The sequence below is a fragment of the Ambystoma mexicanum genome, chromosome 9 (assembly GCF_040938575.1).
Source record: "Ambystoma mexicanum isolate Mex_15411 chromosome 9, UKY_AmexF1_1, whole genome shotgun sequence".
NCBI classification, from domain to species: Eukaryota; Metazoa; Chordata; class Amphibia; order Caudata; family Ambystomatidae; genus Ambystoma; species Ambystoma mexicanum.
The window spans coordinates 456,071,658-456,097,425 of NC_090931.1; the positions used below are offsets into that span (position 1 = coordinate 456,071,658).

Sequence of the window (25,768 nt, forward strand, 5' to 3'; positions counted from 1 at the left end):
AGATTGCAAACTGTTACTAAATATGCTGATCTAAAATGTCATATTCGTCACCATTGTCAATCATCGCCTCCACTTCCAAGGGAATGAATTAGGGGCGGCATCGAATGTGTCAAATGTGTCATTACTGATTGTGAGATGCTCATTTTGTATATATGTAACTGATGTACAATTTTCATCTCTTGCGTCCCCCGAGGTCTGTTAGACACACGTCACGGGGCGTGGGACCATTTGGCCAACTGGGACTATTTGTTTTTTGCAATAAACCCTAGATTTTGGGAATACAACCTTGTGTCTGACGTATCAGTTCGTGTGTGGTGATTGTGCCTTGTTTCCACATCCTAGGGTCCCTCAGAGGCCCCTTCAGGGGAATGAGGTACTGTGCATGAGCTGGAATGTTCGAGGAATATGGAACGTCATTAAGATGCGGCAGCTGGCGGCATATGTAGAGCGTCATAAAGTTGGGGTCCTGTGACTCCAAGAAACACATGGTATGTAAGCGATTAATGCCCGGTTTTCACGCATGCGGTGGATGGGGGGTGGCAAAGGTACCATACCTCATATTCCATGCAGTCCAGGGGAGTACTGATCTTGGTACATAAGCGCCTCATGTCTGGGCACATAATGGCCGTCACAGATCCACAGGGCCAATACGTGGTGGTACATGGTTAGAAATTAGGGTAGGGAGATTCTGACGATTACAACCTATGGGCCCAATCTCGATGATCCCCAATTTGACTTCACTTGCTTAGAGTGTGCTGTTCGTTCTCTCAGATTCCAGTATTGTAGGGAGGGGGGATTTCAATATGATTTTGGATAATTATTGGGTTCGTTCTGGATCATTTCCATGGTGCAGGTATGGGCAGCTCGGGTACTGTTGGAGGGCATGTCTGAACTAGATCTGACTGGCACCATCCTGGAAAACGCGAATGCACATATACTCCACTGTCCATGACTGATCCTCTAGAATAGACCTATTGCTCTTATCTCCGGCAATCACAAGCAACATTACCTCAACTACCATACTGCCACGGACCTACTCTGATCAGGCTTTTATCTTGGTTAACTTGGATCTTTACATAGGGGATCAAAACCGGCGGAATTGGCAGTTTAAGTCACTGGCACTACAGGATGTTGTTTTTGACACCACCATCCGTGACAATATACAGATTTTTTTCTAGACAAACATGGAGACGATGCAGGGGACGGGGGTTCTATGGCACGCTTTTAAGGCACCCATTAGGGGGATGGCCAAGTCCACAGAGTTTGAGGTTCTGAAAACAATATGCAGAGATATAACAATAATAAAACTGAATTGCACCAGCTGGAAAGAGGTTACTCAGCTGGCCCCTCCTCGGACAAACTACATCTCATAGGGGTGGCACTAGAGAAATTCCATGTCAATGCTGATAGGGAACTAAAATATCTGGAGACTCCGGTAGCAGCTTGCAGATATGGCGGGTGTTGGCAAGAATGGGAGGTCAGGATACGGGGGAAGGGGGATTCAATACACTAAAGATCTGGAAGGAAAGGTGGTGCTTACTGGCTATGTAATGGGTTTGAGGATTTCTACACTATGCTATATAACCAAGAAGACGCATGTTCTACACCTGAGAAAATGCAGCAGACACATGCACGGGCGCAGGTCCTGCCGCTGCCAACCATGCACATATTTAAAAAACGAGGTGAGGTTAACTTCCAGGGAAGAAACAGGCATTTCTTAGAAGGTTTGACATTCTGAAATGGGTGTAGTGTTAGGTTCAGGAGTGACCAAGCCAATTCAGCAGTTAACTTGCATCCCTCTCTCTGTAGTTGTGTATGACTAAATTAGGGAAAACTTGTTTAAGTGCGAGAGGCTGGACACTGTAAGGTGCCTTCGCAGCTGTGCTGGTGACAAAAAAAATATATGAAAGAACACAGAAGAGAAATAGCTGTAGCATCTGCACTGTCATTGTAAGCAGCAGCAGCGTTATGGGTCAGTCGGCTCCGATTTATCAGACAGCTGTGCTTCTAGCTGTGAATTACTTAAAATTATTCTATTACAGATGTGTTGCTCTGCCTTTGCTCTCTCAGCCCACACTTAAAAATACTCTGCCATCTTAGTACTCTGTATTCGTTTACGGTATTCGCAGATTTCTGGCATGTATGTATAAGAATGTTCTCTTCAATGCCATTTCCCTTTTTATTATACATCTGGTTACAAATCTGGGAGATGGGTCCCCGTCCCTCCTCCCCACTGCTGGGTGACAGTACTTGCACGGGCTAGACTGACTGCAATCATTACACCAGCACTGTCACGCTGCTACGACGCTGGTCTCTCTGGCAGCGCCACTGGGTATGCGGTGTGATACGATTCAACATATCCAAGATGGCCGCTGATTTCCGTGCTGTTACTATAGACAGCGGTGTAGACTCTACAAGCTCCCTAGAGACGTGGATGGCTGCTCACGTGATCTTATATAGTGAAGGAAGTACTACCATTCGCTGCGTTGCTACTGCTGATTTCGGTGCTCCGTAAGTTCGCTGCTAGGCTATCTAACCTTGCTGATTTATGTGAATTCTCACTCTCTCTGACTTCTCTCTGTTTATTCGTCTTCCTATCAGACTCTCTTCTCCTCTCTCGACTCGGCTTCAATACTGGACCTCGTCTTTTCCCGGCAAGTTTACCACCTCCAACATCCATTCTAAACTCCTCACACTCTCTCCCTCCCCCTCCAAAGTAAGTTGGCGTTTTCTAAACACCAGCCCTCGACCTTACTTTCCCTTGTTACTGCTGCAGGAAGATAATGATCTCTTTCTCTAAGGGTGGGCTCGCTTTCTCTGTTTCGGAACCTCAGTGTTGGAAATCCAGTGTTCCAGATCCCATTATAGTTTTTTAGTAGATTCTGCAAAATCCTCCAGTAAGTGCCAGCCTACCATTCATCTTGTTTCTTCCATTGGCTCTCTCCTGACTATTGAAATCTTACCTGTCTTGTCTATACCTGTAGAGAATCCATCTCCACCACAAGCCTTCCATTATACCGAAGACCTCCTCTGATCTCAAGACCTCTTCCAGAACTCCTGTGAGCGGCATCGTCCAGGGTTTTCTTCCCCTGAGGGTTTCCCTGGGGGGTGTGCACCTTCCCTCATTGGTATATTATTTCCGGTGAGGGGAGGGCAGAACTTTCCGGGGGGGGCTTTCATTTCAGCATTTGTATTCTCCGTGGGAAGTTGCTGTCTGATCAGGTCAGTGATACCTTTGATATCGGATTCTAACCAAATAGTTAACAATTATAACAAGCGCTCCAGGAAAAAAGTTGCATCACTTAGAAGTGGGAACGGGTGGCCATTGACAAAGTGTGGTGAAAACAAAATGGTAAACTAGTGTTAAGTGACTGGGGGGTAGCCCAGACGAAACACACTCGTCTTACAAGACTACACTGAGCAGCACGGGTTCGAAATCCAGTCCCGGTCCTACACTTAGAGGTTGGAGTCCAGCATGACGTGAGATAAGAAACCAATTAAATATTTGTGTAAGTGCATCAAGGCAGCAGGTACGCTTTCTAGCCTGGTGCCCCCTGCGCCTTTAGCCAACTTTTTACATCTGCTTTTATGGAGCGAGAGCCTTGCACCTTCCCCGACCCCCTTTGTGATTCCTGTCCCCGTCCTGCCTCCCACACCCTCCCCCAGGCTGTGATTGGTCCGTTTGCATCCCATCCACAAAGAGGGCCTGCAAACCACTTCCTGCGCCATATCACATCGAAGCAGCAGGTAAGCGTTCTACCCTGGTGCCCCCTGCGCCTTTAACAAACATTTTCCAGCTGCTTTTGTGGAGCGCTGCCCTCACGCCTTCCCCAGCACCCTTTCTGTGATTCCTGTCCCCGTTCAGCCTCCCGTGCCCTGCCGCAAACCCGGATTGGTCTGTTTGCATCCCATCCACAAAGAGGGGCTAACCCTCTGCAAACCGCACCCTGCACCATTTAACATCAATGCAGCAGGTAAGCGTTCTACCCTGGTGCCTCCTCCGCCTTTAGCAAACTTTTTCCAGCTGCTTTTGTGGAGCACGACCCTCACACCTTCCCCAACACCCTTTCTGCGATTCCTGCCCCCGTCCCACCTGCCGCGCCCTCCCCCAGGCCCTGATTAGTCCATTCTCCTTTAACCTACACTCGACCTGGGCAGCTCCCCTGCCCAGCAGCCCCCGTGGCCAATGGCCAAGGGCCCCAAAGCAAAGGGCAGCCCCAAAAAGCCAGCCCAGGATGAAGGTGTCAGCAGGGGAAGCAGGCAGCCACCCACCAACAACTAACCCAGTCTAAACTGCCACCCATCCCCCCACTCCTCAAGCGCACACAAACCCAAATCAACCTGCTGTCCCCCATTGCCTGGCTTCCACCATATGCGAACCACAAGAAATAGGTCAGTAGTTTACCCACCTAGTACACCGGTCGCAGTGTCAAACCCTGCCTATTCCCTAAGCAGCAGCCAACGTGTCCCTCATTTCAACTACTACCCATCGAGGTGGTTGCATAAGCATAATCCCACTAGAGACAGACAGAAGCTGCCTGCGACAGTGTCCAGGTGTACCAAACAACGAAGTCTGCCGGTTTCAGACAGGGAAGCAGGGAACAGGCAGCAGTCAGCCTTACAGAAAAAGTAAGTGGGTACGGACAGGGGATACAGCAAATACTGTGCCCACAAAAACTGGACCACCTCTCCCCTACCTTATTCACAACACTGAATAGCTGGTAACGTACATGTACTCATTTACATTTTGCAACTGTTGCCCCCACATAGACTCACAGAGCTGTGAACTGTGTTGCCAAGTCACGGCTCACATCAAGAGAACTATTAGCAAGCTACATCTCACAACTAATTAGACCAGATAAAATTGTCTATATGTGCCGGCACCGCATCAGAACAGAGCTGTAAAGGTAGACTTTGTGTCACATCTGGACAGAGATGTAATAGTGGATTGCGACAATCGATTGTACAAGTTAGCCTTAACTCACATCTAACCCGATTGTTGACAATTACCCTTACTGTGTAAGTCAGTCATATCCCTGCACTTACATAAAATGTGTTACCTAGGCATTTAATGAATTGAGACAGATTGTATGGTTGAACTTAGCCCTTTTCTCACATTATGTGGGAATCTCAAATTTAGGTGTGCTTTCTCATTGAGTATCATTCTGTGAGACATGGGCCTGTCTCCATTTATCTGGGGACCTCGAATCATGGTGTGTTTTCAATCATAGATCTTGAGAAAGGTACTCAAAAGGTAAAGAGCTAAGAAAGAAAACTATACAACAAATCCACTAACACAACTCTAAAACCTCAACCTTCCGCATACACTTAACACACAAAAACTCACACAACCACTTCTCTGCACAGCAACCCGCACATACTTCACCACTTTGCAACAACAGACAACGCATAATTCGCCACAACAGCACACTGGGAAGTCGCACCGACAGGAAACCGCACTTAAGCCCAGCAAACGGGGAAAACCGTACTGAAGCTGCCAAAAGGACATCACAATTCCCACTCTCATTTTCCCACTACACCCTACTAACCCCCACTCTTCCCCTTTTTCAGATCCACCAGAGCGCCCGGGGGCCACTTCCGGGTGATGACGGTGCGCGGTACAAATACCTTGAACATTAAAATATACCAACTTGTATACTTTTATACCCGTCATAACCGCGTGAAGAGAACAATGCTAGCCTCAGCCATCATGAGTAGCATTAAAGGGTTTTACACAACATTAGCCTCTCTGCCATGAAGTAAAATCACTAATAAGGATTCCAGCTGTTTTACAAGTAAGGAAAAACCCTTTTTAAGAAAGAAAACCTGAAGACTACTATTAGTGTACAATCAATCTGCCCAGCTTTTATCATAGCAAAAAAGCCCTTCTCCGCCCAGCATTTTTTTAAAGAATCAAGATGGAGTGGAGGCAGATTTTCTCCATGCAGATTAAACTGCATATGTGGACAACTGAAAGAAAAGGCTTCTCCACATGGAATGAATTCAATACAAAGGGGAATTGAGCCTTGGTTTCAGTTTGTTACATAACAAAAACTAAAGAGGTGCGTTGTTACTGACATTCTGAAAGAATAGATTGGTGCCCCCACTTCTCCACTTTGTTGGCCTCTGAGGAAGGACTTCAAACACCAACTCTTGCTAATAAAATACATGTTGTCTGTTGTGAGGCAAACTGTGCACGATTTTGAATGCAATAATTAGAGCATCAGCAGATCTCAAGCCTTTACTCTGCTGCATAATCTCTTCAATTTATTTACCGAAAATCGCTCTCCTTTACAAATACTTCTTTCGAACAGGACCGCTGTGCACAAGTACTCCAACTCCTCTTTGGGTATCCCAAACGACTTCTAATTGGAACCACTTGCTGATCCCCATTTTGCCTTGACTGCATCTTACTCCGAAGGATTGGGCAGGAAGGATACAACTGATGGCCCAGCAGCTTCCTATAAATCCTCATACAAAAACGAAGGGGTTGGAATTTACCTGGGCATCAATCAAGTGCACAAACAGTTTTGGATCCCTAGACTGGAAACGCTTAGTGGCGATTGCCATGATGCTCAAATTGCATTTGTTTTCACTCCATAGTGGAGTGCTCACGACTAACTGGCCGATTCATGGAATGAATGTGCGCTGATAATTTCCGCGCAAGCGTGCGAATCGCAGCACAAGTGCAAAAATCGCAGCGAAACCCGCGCACATCGATTCATGGAAGTCTGTGCGCATGTAAATCCATGGATGTGCACTGAAATCTTGCGTGGCGCACGCAGGCGCTCACTTCACCAAACAGCGTGTGCTACACGCACAGCGAAAGCGCACATAGCGCGGCGCACACAACAAAAGTAGGCGGAACACGGGGCGTAACACGCGGAATGGGGAACAACGCATGAAAATGTGGCTGTAACGGGGGAAGTACAGGAGGCAAATGCGTGGATCGCCAACACGCGCGCCTACAACACGTATTCATGGAATCGAACAGGGCCAACGCGTGTGTCAAAAAAGACGCGCTAATCCGGAAACACGTACGCCAGCAGGAAGCAGGCGTACGCGGACCCGCGCAGCATAAAAGTGCGTGCAAACAACAAACAAGCTCAGACGCAACAATGGATATACCGTTCTTCGCAGCAGTGGTCGTGGGATACCGCAGGAGGAGGATAGTCAGGGCCAGAATTTTTACACCCAGAACCAGCCTTTTTGGGATCCCCGATGACCAGGTGTATGGGAGGTACAGGTTTCCACCTCACATAATACTCAACCTGGTGAGTGAGTGGGAGGATGACCTCACATTACCCACCCTATGCTCCCAAGCACTGAGTCCCCTGGAAAAGGTGCTTAATGTACTGCACTTCTTGGCCACTGGATCAAATCAGCGGACAAGTGCCATAGTGGGGGGGGGGTTGTCACATGCCACGCAGTCACGCTGCCTACACCAGGTGTTCGCCATCATGACTGCACGCCCATTAGTCCTCAGGCACATACCTGCCCAGAACACCTGCAGAAAGGCAGGCTGCTGTCCAGGATTTTTACGTGGTGGCACACTTTCCCAAAGTGCTAGGTGCCATTAATTGCACCCATGTGGCTCTACGTCCCCCCCCCCCAGGGCATCTGAGCACATCTATAGAAACCGCAAGCACTGGCATTCCATCAACATGCAGGTAGTATGTGATGCCAAGGGAATCATCAGCTCAGTATATGCCAACTATCCAGGGTCCACCCATGACAGTTTCATTTACAGAATGGCAACCCTAAACCGGGACATAGAAGCTGGGCGGCATGGCGATACATGGCTGCTTGGTGAGTATAAATGCCTGGGCACATGCATGCATGTCAAATACTGATTACTGTCACAACCCCACTAATGATACCCATCATCACCTCCCCAGGGGACAGTGCCTACCCTCTGAGCACCCACATGATGACGCCAATTCGGAACCCCACCACACCACCCGAGGTAAGATACAACACAGCCCATATTGCAACCCGGGGCATAGTGGAGCGCACATTTGGAGTGCTCAAGTCACGCTTTCGCTCCCTAGACCGCTCTGGTGGGCATCTGCTATACGCTCCCCCAGTAGTGTGCAGGTTCATAGTGGCAGCATGTGTCCTACACAACGTTGCAACACGTCAGGGCCTGCCGGTGGACATGGTGGTGCCCCCAAATCCCCAACCACATGCACGGCCGCTGCGCATGGGAGGTGAAAGGGCACGTGGTGAGGCAGCCCGTACGCAGCTGGTGGCTAATTACTTCACCTAATATCACACCCCTGTGGAGTGCAGCTGGTGGCTAATTACTTCACCTAATATCACACCCCTGTGGAGTGCACACAGGCCTGCCACATACCAGCTGACAATCAATGATGATGACATAAGGGACAGTCTACTGTCACAACCATACTAGCCTGAGATTGGTCATCTGGAAGTGTAACATTGTGTGCATCCCTACCTACCGAAAGACAACCAATGCTGTGTCACTAAAAGACATACATCAATGCTGCATGAATGATCACCCCCTTGCAAAATACAACATTCAAACAGCGCCATGTCACCCAACGCCTCCCCATCTCCGCCACCCAACACACCATGGCATGTCATGCAATGTGAAAGCAAACAAAGGAATGCACAACACCTGACACAAGTGTCACAAAGTGCACTGTCCCAAATGGAAACTGGCCACAGACAATATGCTCCCAGTAATCAATAACAAACAGCACATGGTATCAGGTAATATTATCCCCATGTATATGGTCGCCGTAAATAATATCACCGGGAAAAGGTCGCGGCGCTATTATATGGGCAACCATATATATGGGGATATATATATGGGGACAGGGGCAAAAAAAAAATGTTTAAAAAAAGAAAAAAAAATATTTGGGGGTTGCGGGGTTGTCCCCCGCATGTTCCATGAAATAATGTCGCCACAAAAAACTGCCATTTTTCGGTGATATTTTTGCATGGCAAGATTTTTGTGGCGACATTATTACATGGAACCCAGCACACATGAACAAAAACTCGCCAGCAACACAATACAGCAACACAGCATGAAACATTGCAAAAATATGACAGTACAAAGTCAAAGTAGCAAAGTAGTGGTAGTCATACAACCTGAATAAGCCAGCACATCGACCCCTTCAAACTGCATAGTGTTGCTGCCACTCAAATGTGTCAGTGTACTGCATACAACATGAACTGCATCTGCAAAGGAGACGGCCTTGTGAAGACATGAAGAAGGTACCTGCGAATAAGGAGGAAGACATGGATGCACAAGCACATATCAATACACCATGCAGTGTTCAATACAACAACAATACCCACTAGGGATGTACAGTCACTGTCACTTGGTCACACCCTTTGCAAGCCCATGGAAACGGGAAGCAGGAGGTGTGTGTGTGTGTGTGTGTCAGGAACCCAAGCATCTAACCCAAACTCAGGACAAGCCTGCATGTGCCCAGCCGGAATACACAGTGGATGCCCACGGACCCACACAAGGCACCACACTGTATATAAAAAAAAAAATTGCCATGTGGGGGCATGAGGGGGGGGGGGAGGCCACCCAGGAGGTTCGAGGACAGGGTGCACACCAACACCCACCTGCGTGGATGTTGCGGAAAAAAAATACCTCCATGGGCTCATGGCCTGCACGGCCTTGCCATTGTGGGAGAACTGCTGTCGGTCTCTTCACCCTCTGCTGCTGCATCAGGAGGTGGTGGCACTATGGGAGGCAGCCCACGCAAAGCCCTGGTATGGTCCTCCATGGCAGCAAGCATGCGGGTCTGGAAGGTCTGATTCTGGAGGATTATAGTGCGGAGATCCCCATGCAGCACCTCACGGGTTGCCTGCATTTCTGCACGCATGGCCTCGCGTTATGCCCAGATCTCCTCACGGGTTGCCTGCAGCTCAGCTGAGAGCGAACGTGTGAGCTGCTCAAACTGCTGTTCTGCCCTAAAATTTCGGGAAGCCTCAAGTTCAAGCAGACTCTCCCTGAGCTTATGGAGTTCTACCCTCAGGGCTTCCCTGTGGCCCTGTGACTCTATTGATATGGCTTCGCGCACAGTCTCCAGTGCTGCCCGTCGGTCCCTGTTGGACGCCAACATGTCTTCCCTGTGTGATTGGCAAATGGAGGCTGTTGCCTGCTGTTGTTGCTCCATCTGCCTTTCAGTGGGGATAATGGAAGTGGCCACCCTCTCCATTGCCCGAGACATCATTTCAACTGATGCTGCCTGTTGGGTTGGCATACCGTACATGGAGTTTTCCCATACAGTATTGCCTGGGGGCGCACGGCCACCGCGTTGGCGGGCACCACACCTGTTTGGGGCAAGGCGATCTGCACCTTGCTGTGCTGGCACTGCCTGAGGCTGCAGGACTGCATTCCCCCTCTGATCCTCTGGCCCCGGAACAGGATCAGTTGTTGTGGAATGTGACCCTGCATCCGTAACCGCCAAAGACGGACCTACCAACACTGACATCCCCATAGAGGGTTCTACCCCTGGTGCAGGTGGGTTGGACAGAACAGAATCCCTGCCAGAAGCACTCACCTGCGACAGCACATTAGTCTCATCATCCGACTCAGCACCTGAATAGAGGTCTGGGGAGGTGCACCCAGAGACACCCCTGGACAATATGGTCTGCAGTAACAAAGGGTTTTCACCCACCACCACACCACGCCCTCCACTGGTGTCTGGGATTCCTCCTGGGTCTGCACCATCTCCTCAACCTCACCAGCATCAAGTGCGTCATCACCTGCAAAACCATGAAATACAACAAATGGAAACGGGCATGAGCACCATAGCACACACATAGGCTTGACAAGACAGAGATCCTGTACATGGTTTACACATGTCCCACATGATTATAACCCTGGCATGCATGCACTGTCAATGAGTTGGAGGGGAGTCAAAAAGGCAGACACTGAGGACAACAAGATGGAACAGCAACACATTTGCTGCATGGTGGGTAGCACTGGCATCACACATTAGCCTGTAGTGGCATGTCCAATACACATACATGACACATGCCAGCACACAGATGGCATGTAGCATAGCCATGGTAAATTAGACAACTACAGTGATATGTCAGTGAATGAGTACCGTCACCCATCCATGTGAGATGGACATGATGAGATGAAAAATGCTAAATAGTGTGGCAAAATATGCATGTGCCACACACTGCAACACATCCAGTGTACAATAATACAGTGATTGAAGGCAGATGTACACATGAATGGTTGGTCACTTTAACATAACAGGAAACAACTATCATGTTCCATATGCAAATAGGCCCTAAAAATAAATGTGCACAGGCCAATACTCTATCGCCCTGAATGGTCAAATCATTCACATAAACAGGTAACAATTGGGGCCCATTGTGGGGTGTAAACAATGACAGAAGCATGTCACATATGTGGCATTAGGGCTGAAAAATGCGTTGCAAAAATGGGAAAATTTAAACAATCAGCCTGAATGAACACTGAAAAAAATCAGAACAATGTTGTTGCAAGATGACAGTTCAAGGGCAACTGCAGTAATGTGGGGCTAATTGGCTACTGTGGGCAGAAGCAATAGTGTCATACCCAAATCCAAGGCACGTGAATGTATTGGAGGAAGGACATGGGTGACCCATACCACTCAGGCGTACACACCCTCACCTGGCACTCAATCAGAACCTGTCACCCAAACAACATACACATGCATTACACACACATGCATGGGCACGCACCGGACAATGCGTCGTAATCAGGTAGGTCCCCCACGCCTTGGATCTGTTCCTCTGTGACGAAGGTTCCAGCAACAGACTCATGTTCAGTGAGTTGGTTGTCCTCTGGTGGAGACCCACCGCCAGTCACCAGAGTAGAGGCATGATTTGAGGCCAGCTTGTTCTTTGCTCAGGTCATTCCACCGCTTGTAGCAATCATCAGCTGTGCGCCTCACAAATCCAAGGGCACTTATGTGGTCCGCGATAGTCTGCCAGTGTGCCCTACGTTGACCAGGTGTGGTCTTGCACCCTGCAGTCACCACCATTTCGCGGCTATGTACCGACACATAGGCCACAAGTGCATCAAGTTCGGTGTCATTAAAGCTAGGCTTCCTTGACATGCCGGAGTGTGTAGGCGTGTCTGGGGTCTCAGCCTGTAGTGCCAGAGCACCCTTCTTCCTCTTGCACCGGTGGACTGTGTAATAGGAGTGTGCGAAGGCATAATGACCATAGGTCTTGGTGCAGGCATTGGCTGCAGGGTGATGTTGGCAAGGGCAACGTCGGTTTGATGGACCTGGATCGACACTGTCCCGGCTGGGAGACTCAGATCTGGGGTGGATAGAGCTGCAGCTGCCCCTGCAGCCTCCCCACCCTGCCTACTTGGGGCAGCAGATGACATTGCTGCTCCAGATCCACGTGGCCTGGTGACAACAACTTACACCGCCACACGTGGCTTAGACTTGCTGACATGGAAGTCAGCCTGGGAGTCATCCTGTGCCGGTTCAGGTTCCACAATGGGCCGGTCCAACAAGGGCTGAGCTGGGATGGTGTCAGCTACGTTTCCCACAACCATGGCGGGGTGGGGCATGGGTGTCCCTGATTGTTCCTCCACACATGGGGGTCTAGGGGCACCCTGCAAATCCTGACCACGTCCCCTACCGTGCCCACCACGCCCACCTTTTGAAGGTCGGCCACCTTTGCCTCCCTTACCGCTAGGTCGCCTCCCAAACATGGCTGATGTTGTTGTGCATATTGGAGTAGCAGTAAACTATTGTCCTGGGCAATTGGGAGTGAAAGGGGTAGGGTACTAGATGGAATTCGTACCCTAGTGCTCTAGCAAGGCTGTCTGAGACCCCTGGGGGAAGATGACGGGTCATGCAACGCACAGGCACCCCGAAAACAAAAATTAACGTGCACGCAACCCCTCGTAGACCACGTGCGTGGAAAAATGAACCCGCACTACGCTGTGGCACCCAGAAACACAAAAATAAGCGTACGCGTAATACACGCCGCCTACAATGACCTTTGAAGGGGTATGCGACACACTGGGCAAGCACAGTTGGTAAATACGTGCGCGACTCACCGTATGCCTGGAAAAAGAATGTGAAAAAGACACGCGTGTGCGCGTTGGCAACACCCCAAAAAATTGTACGCTGTCTGAAGAAACAGGACAAAAGAAGAAGTGAACGCTGTTTGAGGAAACAGGCCCAACAAAAAAATAGAATGCTGTCAGAGGTAACAGGGAGTACAAACTTGAAAAGCTGTGAAGTAATCGCGTGTGAACCGACAAGTACAAAATTCACCCACTCGCTCTCCACGAAAAGCACGTACAAGAAAATGGCATCCTACACGTACCTTTTAAAGCGGCCCACACGTGCAACGTCACTTACGCGTGTACCCGCCTCAGACGTGCAGTTTTTGCACGTGTACAATGAACATGCACCCGTGTTGAGGGAAACGCCCTTGCGTGTCACGTCACAGACGCGCTTACGCGATAAGGGCCTTTGGTCCAATGAATTCGGGTACATGCTGTGTCTTCACGTGCTGATTCACTATGCACCCGTCATGAAGGAACACCCGCGCGCGTAACGTTACAGACGCGCTTAGGTCCTTTCCTCGAATTACACGCTGACGTGCAATTTTTTCACTTGTCAAATCACTCCGTATCAAGCTGGCCACGCAACAACACACAAAGACCACGCTCCTGCCCAGAAGGCCAAATTACTGCCCCCCAGAGCCCCGAGCACGCTCCCACCTGCCATCTGCTGCTGCCTGCCTGCTGCCCACGTGCCCTGCTATTTGGTTCCTGCACGTCAGCCAGGGTTCCAGTTGCTGTGTCCACCCCTGCTGGAACAGAGGACTCCAGACTGGGATACCATTGCTCCACAGCCCAGCCCCAGGACCCAGTTGCCCACCCAAGCCTGGCTCGGGGGTCGCCATGTCGGTGCAAACACCATCTGAGACAACTGGCGACCCCCAGCCAGAGAGGCAGAGGGCCACCAGCTTCAGTGAGAAGGAAGTTGGTATCCTGGTGCAGAATGTCCTGGGGCATTTTGATGCCCTCTTCGGAACATCACGCGCCAACAAGGAAGGACGGATAGGATCTGGGACGACATAGTGGTTGCCATTAACGAGGAGGGGGTGGCAACCCGCGACATCAAGCATGTCAAAAATCGCTGGGAGGACTTCAGGTCCAGGACCCTCTACAAGGCCTGGCGCCTCGCGGAGGGGGGCCGGGTCAGCATGAGTGGCATCCAGATGAGGGTCCTGGAACGCGTATGCCCAGAGCTCCACGCCCAGATCCTTTGGAAGAAGACCCGTCTGGAGTTGAGCGGTAGGTGGCCAAGCATTGCTGTGTGAGACAGGGCATGTTGCAGTGTGCTGGTAGTCTGAAACTTGCCTGTATGTGTGACATAGGCCATGTATGTATGTGTGTGTAGGGACATCATGGTCATGCATGTGAGACCAGTAATGTGTGAACCACATGGTTGGTGCATGTGCTACAATGCAAAATGGGGAGCTGTATGCGGAATGCACACATGAAAGCATGCCAGTCTCTGTTCTTGGACATGGAGGGGGTGTAAGGGATGGGTGCTGCTGTCATGTACATGTATGGTGCACATGTGTGTGTGTCTGAGAAGTGTGTGTGTGACTTTGAAACGCCATCGATGCATGACACATGTCCGTGATGATGTGTAGATTCACTCATGCAGTGCGGTCACCGTTGTATCCACTGTGTCTATCCACTGTGTCTGTGGTGTACAAGCCATGATGCATGACCCTCCGGTGATGTGTGCATGGCATCAGTGTGAGCCATGATGCATGCGAGTTTGAAGGCAACATTTTGGTTAATAGAGGCCCTTGTACATGGATGCTGATGTTGATTGCAGGCGCCAGCACTGTTTCTGCATGTGTGTTGCCTGCATTCACCCATGTGTTGTGGAGGGACAGGATGGAAGTGACTTTTGACAGTGCCACTCATGTGTTATTGTTTCCTGTCTAGGGGAATATTGTACTGTACCCTGATGCTTGTGTTCTAGGTCTCCCTCTACGCAGCGTCAAGGGAAGAAGAGGGCGGAGATGGCGCTGTGGAGCCAAGCGGCAGGGATGCCTCCACCGGGCGGCGACGCAAGGCCCAGCCACCCTCCCAGGACTTGCCATCATCAGGGAGCGAGGGGGCTGGTGCCGCGTCTGCCACTACGGCTGTGGCGGAAGGGCCGGGTGAGCCCCCACAGGGGCTTGCAATGGCGGAAGACGGTGTGGAGACATCCAGGTTGGTGATCTCCACAGAGGAGGAGGAGCCCGCTACTGAGCCGCACATGGGGCCTGGTGGGGGTAGTACCACTGGTGCAAGTGGTGCAGTCCAGGGCCAAGGTCAGGAGGCAGCACAGGTCACCGCGGAGGGGCCTATGCATGTCGCTGTCCTTGACCCTGTGACTGCACCACCATGCACCAGCAGGGATGCCCCGTCCCAGGCCCGTCCGCAGGTAGGAGAGAGTGCCATGTCATCTGCCTCTCCACTACCTGCGGACGAGGGGTCCCATGACCGTATGGGCTCCGTCCTGATTGGTGTCGCGTTGCGCATGCGTGACATTCATGATGACGTGCGTTCTTCCTGGGCGGAGAACGCACGCCATCACGAACAGCAGCGTCGCGACATGGCACTGTTGGGAGGGGCCCTGGTTGGTGGGTTCCTACATGTGACGCGCACTCTGGCGGACCTCTCCTCCTCTGTGGAGACTTTGCACCAGTCGTTCTCCCTGCCGTCTTCCGGCCCAGATTCCATCAGGGCCCCCTGTGCACCTGGCCTGACCAACACAGCCAGCTTGGTGGAGATTCCATCCCTGCCACAGTCGGGAGTCGGCGGTCCAGCAGGGGTGGACACCACATCTGGAGACCAGCTGATGGAGGATGTGCAGGCATCATCGGACAGGGCACATGGACAGCAGCAGGAGCAGGTTCTAGGTGGGAGCAATGATGGCTCGGGGCCATCGACATCAGGGGGCTGGCATCGGCCAGAGGGCAGGAGGACCCTGGAATGGGTGTGTCTTCTGTGTGGCTGCGGTTGGGCCAGCGTATAGGTGCGGAGCGGCGGCAGGGGCGTGGCTCACCATGGTCAGGGCGGAGTTCTCCATGCGTCAGGCGTTGAGGCGGGCAGAGTGCCTCGAGGCAACTCGCAGGGAGTTGGAACAGGCCATGAGTGCTTCCCTGCGAGACCTTGGGGCCAGGACAGAGGCCTGCCTCCAGCAAATAGACATGGAGTTCGATGATGCCCTGGCCAAAAACATCACTGAGTGAGCCGCAGGACTTGCCCGCCGCCATTGTAAATAGTTATAGTGTTAGGTTTCCTTTTCTTTTTTTTCTTTTGGGGCTTTTGGACTATGCCCCACATTTTTGTATATAGTTTTGTTGTTAGGTAAGTTATTAGATAGGTTTCATTTATTTTGTTGGGCTCATGGACCCTTGAAAATTGGATTGCACATAGTTGGACGTTGGATTTATTTGGACTTTTTTGTTTCATTTCACCATGGCTCAATGGATTTACCTTTTTGTGTTTCATTTGGATTTGGTTTGGTGGATAGAGAGTTTTGGCCATTTTTCTTTTGCATTACTTGGGATTTATTCGGGATTTCATTATTTTTTCAATTGGACATGCATTTCATGTTTGCCATTATTTTATGCTTTAATTTCTTTACATTGATTTTCATATTAATACATTTGGATGTTTTACTTCAATGTGTGGGATTCACGCATGTCAACATGTGGGTTTACTCAATCAATGGCAACGTGTGTGTGTGTGTGTGTGTGTGTGTGTGTGTGTGTGGGTGTGTGTGTGTGTGTGTGTGTGTGTGTGAGAGACGGACATGTGTTGATGTACATAGTTGACCTTCGGTTTGTGTCATGAGATAGGCATGTCACTGCCGGGTGGGCGGGTGGGGGGACATGACTGGGGGTCTGCTGGCAGGTGCCCCTCACTGCTGGGGGGTGGGGGTGCTGGGGGACATGAGTGGGGACCTGCTGGGGGGTGGGAGTGCAGGGGGACATGAGTGGGACATGAGTGGGGGCCTGCTGGCAGGTGACCCTCACTGCTGGGGGGTGGGGTGCAGGGGGACATGAGTGGGGGCCTGCTGGCAGGTGCCCGTCACTGCTGGGGGGTGGGGGTGCTGGGGGACATGAGTGGGACATGTGTGGGGGCTTGCTGGCAGGTGACCCTCACTGCTTGGGGGTGGGGGTGCAGGGGGACATGAGTGGGGACCTGCTGGCAGGTGTCCCTCACTGCTGGGGGGTGGGGGTGGTGGGGGACATCAGTGGGACATGAGTGGGGGCCTGCTGGCAGGTGCCCCTCACTGCTGGGGGGTGGGGGTGCTGGGGGACATGAGTGGGACATGTGTGGGGGCCTGCTAGCAGGTGACCCTGAATGCTGGGGGGTGGGGGTGCAGGGGGACATGAGTGGGGGCCTGCTGGCAGGTGCCCCTCACTGCTGGGGGTGGGGGTGCTGGGGACATGAGTGGGGGCCTGCTGACAGGTGACCCTCACTGCTGGGGGGTGGGGGTGCAGGGGGACATGAGTGGGGGCCTGCTGGCAGGTGCCCCTCACTGCTGGGGGGTGGGGATGCTGGGGGACATGAGTGGGACATGAGTGAGGGCCTGCTGGCAGGTGCCCGTCACTGCTGGGGGGTGGGGGGGTGCTGGGGGACATGAGTTGGTGATCATATTGCAAGGTGACATGTGGCTTGGCTGGGGGGGATGCCCATGGTGGATGCGCTGCCTGAGGGACATATCCAGGGGTTCAGGGTAGTCCCCTGTGGTGTGGGCTGCCTGCAGGGGCCATGGAGGGGGTAGAGAGGACACCTGGGAGGACCCACACTGCCAATTCACGTGTTAAACTTCCCGCAAACCCCAGTAATACACGTACACCGCTCGTACAGGGCCAATCGCGTGTGAAACTCCCCGTGCACCCCAGTAATACACGTACCCCGCTCGCACAGGGCCAATCGTGTGTGAAACTTTCCGCGCACCCCCTGAAATACACGTACCCCGCTCGCACAGGGCCAAATCGTGTGTAAAACTTCCCTGCGAACCCCCGAAATACACGTACCCCGCTCTGACAGCAAAATCACGTGTTAAACTTCCCACGAACCCCAGTAATACACGTACACCGCTCGCACAGGGCCAATCGCGTGTGAAACTCCCCGCGCCGGGGTATAAATGTATTCGGAGGGGTGCACGGGGAGTTTTGCAGGCTTTACGTGGTTGGGGGGCTGTATGCTGCTCCAATGGCCTGTGCGCCATGTACAGGATTTTTGCGCTGTGCATGGTGCACGGGGAAGGGTTGGGGGCGTAACCGGCGCTGCTGCAGGGTCGCTGCGCCACTCTGTGCCATGGCTGGTTTTGGATGTTGAAATCCATGAATACGCTGTGCGCGGAAATGGATTTTAGCGCACACTGTGCGCCAGCCGCGTGCGCCACTTGTGCGCTGGATTCAATGAATTACCCCCGAGAGTGATTCCGTGTCATTTTCAGCAGATCCCTTTTCGGGGGAATCATAGCAACTCTTTATTCATGAGCGAGAAGAGAGGTGGTCTATCATTTTCATTTTTTTGTTTTCACTTTTGGTTGTGATTCAGTTTACATAAAAACTTTCACAATAATAAAAAAAAGTCAACATTTTACAACATTATTGCATGATTACACAATATAAATAAGCTGTTCACAAATTTCATTCAAAAAGGATACTAAAGCAATCGACTAGGACAAATGATTAGTAACTGATTAGTGACTAATAAACGTGACCCCAAATTGTTCTTAAACACAAAAACGAGGTGGAGTGGATAAAGTGATTAAAATATAGTATACATTTTGGTAACAGTGCTTCATATTCCAAGATGAGATGGTACAAAGTTTCCTTCTCGCCAGTTTTACAAAGCCTACAAAACGGGGACTCAACATCTCCAGAATGGGGAAACAGTTCAGCCGAAAGCCTACTATACAATCCCTAAAAACCCTTGGGGGGCTTTCACCACATACCTATGATGGGATGCACTTGTGTTTTCCTTATAGAGCACAACACCACTCAACGTATTCCAATGTTCTATAAAGTCCCACATTTTTTACTTTTTCTTCCTGACAAACAATTCAGAGTCCAAGGGAATTGCAGTTCCTACCAATAAAGCCTGACATTCATTCACAAAATGTTGGACCTTCTCGGACCCAGCTCGGTACAAGTATCACCACATGCTTTGAAGATATTCGCCTCACATTCCGTCCAGATCCTGTGATCCAGCCTTAATTAGCTCAATTTATACGAATATCACCAGGAGTCCAGACTGAGCTCCATGGGAACAGCCACTGTAGGTACCGAGCGAGGCAGGTCAAGCACCGCACACCAAATGTACCCTTTCAAAAAATTAAGAAACTTCTGAATTCCAGAAGGTACGATTTCAATGCCTTACAATAGCACAGACGTGACCTTCAGTCTATAAAATTCAATCACTGGCAATAATGAGTAATATCAATAATTTCTTTGAATCATCCTCATTTGTACTGTAATTGGTCATTGCTCCTTTCAGGATTCAAGCAAATTATTAGGTAAGACTGCAAGTTGAACTGCCCTAAAGTAGGATTCTACCTCTGGGAAGCAGATGTTACTGATACATTAGCTTATCTTACCTTCCATTCCCCAACCCCTTTTCCTTTGCATCTGCCGTGGGTAAGCAACAGATGACTTGCATAGTTTTAAAAGATGAAAGGCAGTTAAGGTGCCATCATACACTTCAAGGCTCCACCCTCATCACATCACAAACCTCACCCTTACAATACCCATCCCAACCTGCCAATATTTGTATTTTACTTCCAAGACTTTACTGCCTCAGTGCAAACAGTACATATTAAAACGTATCCTTCGGCTAATTGGTTCACAGTGCAGTTCAAGGAATAAAAACAGACTACCCAGGGTCCAAAAAGCTATGGCTCAACATTAAGCTAACAGTTCCGTTCTCTTTGCAGACTATAGACATCTCATGTTCACAATCTTAAGTCACTATCTGATTAATCAAATTAGTCCGCCCTTAAATCAACCTTAAAAACCTTTTAAAGTATTTGAGCACTCTTTAGATACTTTCCTCGTTCCAAAATAAGATCTTTCTTTTCTACTCAAGTTAACTTAATACATGCTGTGTAGAGAAAGTGAAAAATATTCAATCACGATTTTTACGTTTCCTAACCTACTTACGATCCCCTTCCTACATAGTGGTTTAGATATATCCCTGATGCTATTTCTCTATTTTGGCTCCCTTGGATTAATGCTTCCTCCAATAAATAAATAAAACTAGGCTCAACCCTCTGCACAAAACCAACTACCAACCCATTGCATTGTTGCCTTTGCCAGGACAAGTGTTCAGTTGCTCAACTTGCCTATCACCACTCCAATCACTGTTTGTTGTGGGACTATCAGCCTGGCTTCCATCACGGGGCAGCACCACAACAGTCAACCTTTATGTGGTGGAAGAAACCTTGCACATGCTGGACAGTAGAAGGGCCTGTTTACTTGTTGTTTTGGATCGGTCAGCTGTGTTTGAACTGGTTGATCATGAGGTTCTGCTCAACGTCTTATCCTCCTATAGGCAATGTTCATCCGGGCCACTTCCCACTCATTCCTGTGAAAGGAGATTAAACCAGGTTGGACTCCTTTCCTATGTTGTGTAGTGTTAGTTAAGGGTCAATCCGGTCACCCAAGTTTTTTAACATGTGCATGGGGCCCTTAAGTGCCAGGTCTGCCTCCAGGTTCATAGTATGTTGACAACACCCTGGTTTACCTTCAGGTATCATGCCAAGCGGCCACCTCTATCTGTGGCACTGCATCGTGCTATCAACAACTGGATGAATGCTTTACTCTGTCAAACTTAATCCTTCTAAAAAAAGAGTTTCATTTGGCCTCTTCTTCTTTGGTTGCATATTTGCACGGGTGACTTCTGCTCTACTATGAAATCTCTCGGGATTCGCTCTAGTTTCTCACCTTAGCCTTTATTTTCATTTTTCTGATATATATATATATATATATATATACACACTCTCCCCTCATACCCCTTGGTGTACAGGCTCTGGTTTAATTTCACATGGACAGTGGAAGACCGTTCTTCTCTGGCCTATCAGTCTAATCCTTGGCACTTTTGAGGGCTGTCTTACATTAGACAGCTCATTTGATTTGTGGCACACTAAAATTCAAGCACATTTTTCCCCGTTTTAATTTCTCTGCAGTGGCTTCTTATTCACTACAGAGCACTCTTGAAGATCTTCTGCATTCCTGAGGTTTTGGGTGAGATGGCTTACTTAGCAGTAAAAGTGCAACTCTCTGGTGGGTCACGGCTTTCCTGGAGCTCTGACATTCTTAGAACCTCCATTCCTTCTTTGAGCCATGCCTGTATTTCTGCCCATGTGTTTTTCTGTTGTATCCCCCACCCCTGCCCATGTCATCGAGTTCTTTTCTACTTTGTTGGCTTTTCAGAATGCTGTTAAAACATAAGTAATTTCTCTTGTATACTCTTAACTTTGTTCTGGCCTTGCTGTTCATAATTTCTCACCGTTTAATGTTATGCAATTCATTTTTATGGTTGTCCAATTGTTTTGTTATTGTATATGTTAATTAGATGTCTTATTCAAGTCTTCTATATGTTTGATTGTCCAACCCTAAACTACCATAGGTTACGATGCAGCTCTTTAAAAGTGGGTGGGATTCAGTAATTTCAAAACCAACTGTAAATGAACACACAGTACTTGAATAAACCAAACATATACAGTAAATACTTTGAACATTCACAAAATGTCTGGAAGTTAATGTTTGCACACACCTATTAGTTATAGACTTAGCAAAAAGGACTTCTGTACACTCAGTGAATATATGCCTTTTACTGGGTCTATTAATAATGTATGTGTCTGCAGATAAACTTGTAAAAATGTTAGGGACTAAGTAATTACTGGTATTTAAATCCGGGATCAAAATAAGGATTGGACTAGCAGGAGCTGACAGCAGCACCTGGCTATTCAGCAACACCCAGTAAACAGGAGCTATGTATGGGGAAATAGGAGTCGTTATATAGCGTTCTGTAAATGTAACTCCCAAAAAGATGCAAACTTCAACTTTGTCAGTTATATATGGCCAGTTATGCTTTAACTGTCTTTTAGATAAATCCTAATGTTCATTTATACACATGCTCAAAGGCACAGATGTAATGCCACATAGATATGTTTGCATAGCACCAGTTGGTTCGCAGAGCCAACATTTGTAGCTACCGTAAATTGATGTGTAAACTCAACCAAGTTCTCCTATACTTTAACCAGGACTTTAATAGCTCCCAGCAATTTCAAACCATGTTTTATGGTCAAGGTATTAACTGCATTCACAGGGTTAAAAATTACTGGGAGCCATATGGCTCCTGGTTATAGTTCCTGCACTTCTGCTATCCGTTCATGCCCACACTTGCGTCATCAACAATACCCAAAGGTCGTGCATCCATACATTATTTTCATTTCTTGGCAAATATTAGCATACAGATTTGTCCTGTATAAATGCCACATGTTGTGCAGCGCTGTTACCTGCTAGCTATGCTCTCTGGATGCGATTGCTAGCCCTCAACTGGAACGTGATGCAATGCTGTGCACCAGAATAAAATTACATTACCCATGCCGTATTATGCAAAGCATGCATCTTTATTCTGTAACTAACATCCAACTCCAAAGTTCACCGACACACACAACTCGTCATTAGCTCCCATCACCTGGCTTCTCCTATTCGTGCAGCATGCACAAATCAGGTATTCAGTAACATTTCACAACACTACCAAACTCCTACCCCCTTCATTTACCGGCTTATATTAATTTGCATGTGGGCAACGGTCTCCGGCCTGCTGTGCATCTACACCCAATGGCAACATGATGTTCTACCAGCTATACACCCTACCACTGTACACATGCAGGCAACGGGTGCTGAACAACAAAACCCAGCAAAAACTCAAACACTTACGGTACACACTCTTCTGTGCCAGGACAATCATAGCTGGTGATTTTGTGTTTTTTTTTTGTTTGTTTTTTTTTAAATTGGAGGGGTGTACACATTTCCCATGATTATGCAGGAGTGACCGAGCTTAGCAGGAAAACCAAACCAACTACGAGGTGTTGGCGAGAGGGATTCTCCCGCTGAGAACATTTTTAAAGCAATGGGTTAAAAGGGTGCATTGTACTGCACACTTTAAACAATTGCTTGAAAAACCACACAGTTTACAATCCATTTGGTCAGGTAACAAATTACAAGATCAAGTGGTGGTCACCAAAAGAGGAGCATTTTTCTATTTAATTTAATAATGCCTTTGCTTACAACATATGCCAGTATAAAACATGTTCATGCTGGCTGTGCTCATACATGTCCATGCTTGCTATATATATATATATATATATATATATATATATATATATATATATATATATATATATATATATATATATATCTTTATTCAAGGTAATAGAAACTTGGAAACATCGGCAGCTATAATGCACACTGCACTTTGGTAATGGCATTTGAGATTTTACGCTGTGGTAACTTAAATGGAAGTGACCTTCTCTCAAAAGAATGTTGGTCATATTTTTGATATCTTGTTAATACATGACCTATGACAGCACGAATTGTTTGAGAAGTGTGGAAACACATATTGTCATATTGCACAATGCACTTTATTGAAAGCGCAAGGCACTTTAGATATATGGAAATTGCAATAAGGGAAGAAGATAAGGCAGTATCTCTATAAATGAGTCATTATGGACAATTTGGGGATTGCAATGTTTGTTGTCAAAACAAAAAAACATATGAAAAAAACACAGGAAAACGCTAAATATTACAAAATAATGTATAATTAAAAATACGATTGATATGGGGATAATATATTAGCCTATGAGTATCTTGGTTGGTATTTTGTAACATCTTTAAAAGCAACACATTGGATGTAAAATATATATGTATATACCTTTTACCATTCCAAGATGTCACTCAGAGAAACACGCATTAGGTCTGAGAGGGAAACTCAAGGGAAAGCAAAGAAGGACTCTTTTCTCGTATGCACAAGTGTTTAAATGAGAAGCCTGTCATTTATGTTTACAACCAGACGAAGCCCGTTTGGGTGAAACGCGTAGTTGTTTTAGTTCTCTCCTGAGCAACTTGTCCACTGTACTTAACAAATAAAGGACGTTTGATGGAGATCCTTTTTTTTGACATATTTTGATTGTTATGATTGAGGAAGAGTGCCGTCCCAGGAAGCAGTATTTACTTACTTACTTACTTACACACACACACACACACACTTTGGTTATAATGTAATTTACTCTAGTATAAGAAAACATACCCATGCTGGCTCTGCCAATATTTGCCAGCCTCCCCTGTAATAGCATATTCCTGTTTTTGCCCAGAAAGTCAGTAAACATGCCATGCCACTGCAGGAAAACAAGTCCATACTGAATGCACCAATTAAGGCTCCTGGTGCGTTTGTAACAACTCCTCAACCCATTGTGCATTGCATTTCTGTGCTTCTGGTGAAATTCGAATCCCGGTGAGTTTGTAAAAACTCTCACCCCCATTGTGCATTGCATTGCATTTCTGTGCTTTTGGTGAAATTCGAATCCAGGTGTGTTTGTAACAACTCTTCACCTTCATTCTTGGGGTTCAAGTGTTTCTACTGCATCTGTTTTCCCGCTTCCGACTACTAGGCCGTCTGGTGAGTTAATTGGTGCTGTGCAGTCCCTCTAGCGTCTATCCTATCACCACCCCTATGGCACACACCATCTCCACTATCCATTCTAACTGCTATCACATATCCTCTCTCTTTCACGAAGTCTGGATGAAAAAAGTTTTTAAAAAGACATCTTGACCACCAACCCGGGTCTACCAATTGCAGATACCTACGTCATCGCAACTTCCAGACAGATTGTCATCGATATCCTCTTTTCAGTCCCCTTCTGAACTCCTCATCTTGTCTCTACTCTCTCTCTCTCTCTCTCTCTAAACACATCTTTATCCATTAATAGTGGCATTAGATGGGAAGTACTCTTGGCAGGTCTCTCATCATCCAGGTGTATCATTAATGTCTATCGTAATGGCACTATCATGGCTCAGGGTTCTCAAGTCAACCTCCTCTTCAACCGGCGCTTGCGGTTCTTCACCAACTTCCTTCCTACACCTACTACTCCTTCTTCCTCTCTCTTTGTCCCCTCTCCTCTGACGGGTGTATCACGCCCCTGAACACCTCATCGGAAAACCTTCAAAGGCAGTGACCGGCTGCCTCTAGCCACACTTAATGCTCGCTCTGCTATCAAACACTCTGCCAATATCTGCCTCCTTCTTGAAGACCTTGATATAGCTATCCTCATTCTCACTGAGACATGGTCCAAGGCAAGCTCAGTCACTGCTTTTGACTCCCTTCTCCCTGATGACTTCAAGATCATCTCCAAATCGCGACCTAACCGTGCTGACGGTGAGGTCGCTCTGATCTTCCCTGAGCGAGTCCCTTTGTACCTCATTCCTACCCAGCCATACACCTCCTTCAAGAGCCTGGTCTGCATACTGGTCATCTCTCCCACTTCCTCCCTGTCCATTGGCACTATCTCCAGGCCACCTGGCTTTATCACCCTGTTCCTCATAGAACGCGGCAATTTCTCCTCCTCTCTCCTCATAACCACCTCCAAACTCCTTCTACTGGGCGACTTCAACATCCATAATGACTCATCATTCACACTGTGCAATCTCT

The 25,768-nt window shown here is 48.3% G+C and overlaps 1 protein-coding gene across 4 annotated transcripts in view; it reads right to left on the reverse strand.

The window, feature by feature from the left end:
- SH2B2 (SH2B adaptor protein 2) overlaps positions 1–25,768 on the reverse strand; it is an 880,732-nt gene that overhangs the window by 794,548 nt on the left and 60,416 nt on the right. The window lies entirely within an intron of this gene.